The sequence below is a fragment of the Myotis brandtii genome, unplaced genomic scaffold, assembly GCF_000412655.1.
Source record: "Myotis brandtii unplaced genomic scaffold, ASM41265v1 scaffold577, whole genome shotgun sequence".
Lineage (NCBI taxonomy): Eukaryota > Metazoa > Chordata > Mammalia > Chiroptera > Vespertilionidae > Myotis > Myotis brandtii.
The window spans coordinates 1,240,084-1,242,921 of NW_005370161.1; the positions used below are offsets into that span (position 1 = coordinate 1,240,084).

A 2,838-nucleotide genomic window follows, 5' to 3' on the forward strand; every position below is an offset into this window, starting at 1 on the left:
CAGGGTACGGAGCCCCAACCCCCCTGATGGGCCCTGCTCTGTGCGTGACAGGGGGTGGCGCCGCAACCTCCCCATCGACCCTGCCTTGAGCGTGACAGGGGGCGGCGGCCCAACCCCCCAATCGGCCCTACCCTGAGCATGACTGAGGGTGGCATCGCAACCTCCCGATCTGCCTTGCTCTGTGCATGACAGGGGGCGGCGCCCCAACTCCCCAATCAGCCCTGCTCTGAGCCCGACCAGGGGCTGCACCTAGGGATTGGGCCTGCCCTCTGCCACCCAGGAGCAGGCCTAAGCCAGCAGGTCGTTATCTCCTGAGGGGTCCCAGACTGCGAGAGGGCACAGGCCGGGCTGAGGGACCCCCCCTCCCCCCAGAGTGCACAAATTTTTGTGCACCGGGCCTCTAGTATATATATATATATGTATATATATAGTTTTTTCCCCTAAAAAAGTAATGCAAGAAGACTAAACCACACAAAAAAAATAGCAAGAGAGAGAGAGAGAGACTTGTTGGTGACAGTTTAACCAATGGCCCTTAGAGATGAAAGGAGAGGCCCAATTCAACCACCATGGGTGACTCAAACTACCAACCTGATGTCACTGAATGTGGAGTAGAACAGGGATGTGCAGAAGTGGTTCTCAGAAGCTGGTCAAAGACTACTTTACACCACCACCATCACCTGCAAGGGGTGGGCTAATGATAAAAGAAAGGATTGTAAATATTGTCAATACAATTAATATTGTATTTATTACATATGCCCATATACGTATATATGTATGTGCATTTGTACATTTGAATGCATATATGTGCACACATATGTTTGTGTACATGTGTATACATGTGTATGCATGTATTTTCCATCTCTGTTCACGGACGGGGGTTAGGAGCAATAAGTACACCTAGTACCCAAATTTGCTTAATAACATTTCCCATACTACGAGAAAGCAGAGCCCTTCAAAGAAATGCTGGTTCCATGGCTGAGCAGGTTAGGCACTGGATGAGCCTGAAACATGATACAGGACATGTTAAAAATAAAAATTAAAAAATAAATAGGGAGAGGGAAGAAAAGGAAGAAAGGGGAGGAAGGCAGAAGGGAAGAAAGAATGTAGGGTGTTACGGTCTAAAGGTGCATGTCCCCAAATTTGTATGTTGAATCCTAAGCCCCAATTTGATGGTATCAGGATGCAGGGCCTTTGGGAGGTAATTAGGTCATGAGGATGGAGCCCCATGATGGAACTAGTGCCCTTATAAAGGGGACCCCAGAAAGCTCTCTGGCTCTTTCTACCATGTGAGGGCAGTGAGAAAGTGTCTAGTTGCAATTGAAGATAGCTTCACCAGAACCCAACCATGCTAGCACCCTGATCTTGGACTCAGCCTCCAAAATTATGAGAAATAAATGTCTGTTGTGGATAAGCCACCTCTTTGTGATACTTTGTCACAGCACCCTAAACAGACTGACATAGGGCTACTACAAGAAGGGAAGGAGGAGGAATGAAATCACAGGAACATACCCAGGACCAGGAATCAGCCTGGAGGTCTCTTGCTGATCTGGGACAATTTGTACTCCAAAGTCATTGAGGACAGTGGAGAATTATAAAGTAGAACAGTGATGAATTTAAAAACAGGAAGCTATGGAACTAAAATGATAATACACAAATAAACAGAAAGGGAAGAGGGGAGGGCTTCTGCTCACAGCAGATGGTCAAGCACTAACAGGTATGCATAGAGAGTGTTCGAGTTACACAAATATCACTTTGCAACCATCACAGTAAAGACTGGTCTAGCCAAAAATAGTGGATTCCCAGTTTTCCTGAAAAGCAGGATATCTGCATGTTCTTAAAATGCCTTCCCACTGATTTCTTATTAGTGCAAGAAGGAAAGTAGTCAGTATCCTGGGGAGAGACTGGGCAAGTCCTTGACCAAGTGAACAGCTTAATGTACTCAAAAGGGCAGCCAGGCATTTTGTGTCCAGATGTGAAGCTCTGAGAAGGCCCATCTCACACATGGAGAGTCCAGCCAAGAACACACAACTGGAACCTCATCATGAGGAACCAAGAAAAGAGAAGGACCATCTTCTTCACAATCTCAATGTCATAAGAGTGATAGAAAGGCTATGAATATGTTCCAGGTTGAAGGAGACTAAAGGCCCAAGACAGCTAAGTGTAACACCTGAGTCTAGACTGGCTTCAGTCCTGGAGAGGAACCAGTGCTGTGGAAGATATAGCTGAGCCCATCAAGAATACTGGAATGCTGTGCAGAGAACACTGTCAGTTTAGCGATCACAAACAAGAGATCCTATTCTTAGCAAACAGCAGTTCTACTAGAAATACAAATTAAAACCACAATTAAATATCACCTCACACCTGTCAGAATGGTTATCATCAATAAATCAACAAATAGAAATTGTTGGCAAGGATGTGGAGAAAAGGGAACCTTTGTGCACTATTGGTGAAAATACAGATTGGTGAAGTCACTATGGAAAGCAGTATGGAGTTACCTCAAAATTTTAAAAATGGAACTGCCTTATGGCCCAGCAATTCCAATTCTGAGAATTTATTTGAAGAAATACAAAACACTAACTCAAAAGAATATATGCAACCCTATGTTCACTGGAGTGTTATTTATAACTAGAGGCCCGGTGCACAAAAATTTGTGCACTGGGGGGGGCGGGGAGGGGGAGGGTCCCTCAGCCCGGCCTGTGCCCTCTCGCAGTCTGGGACCCCTCAGGAGATAACGACCTGCTGGCTTAGGCCTGCTCCTGGGTGGCAGAGGGCAGGCCCAATCCCTAGGTGCAGCCCCTGGTCGGGCTCAGAGCAGGGCTGATTGGGGAGTTGGGGCAC

The 2,838-nt window shown here is 46.6% G+C and overlaps 1 protein-coding gene across 10 annotated transcripts in view; it reads right to left on the minus strand.

Annotated features, from left to right (window-relative positions):
* PCBP3 (poly(rC) binding protein 3) overlaps window positions 1-2,838 on the minus strand; it is a 195,031-nt gene that overhangs the window by 141,208 nt on the left and 50,985 nt on the right. Inside the window, exon 1 of one of the 10 annotated variants that reach the window (XM_014549975.1) lies at window positions 589-607. The exons of the other annotated variants lie outside the window; for them this stretch is intronic. The gene's annotated coding sequence lies outside the window, so the exon portion shown is untranslated. Of the gene's footprint in view, window positions 1-588; window positions 608-2,838 lie in introns of those variants that run through there. 10 annotated transcript variants of the gene reach the window in all.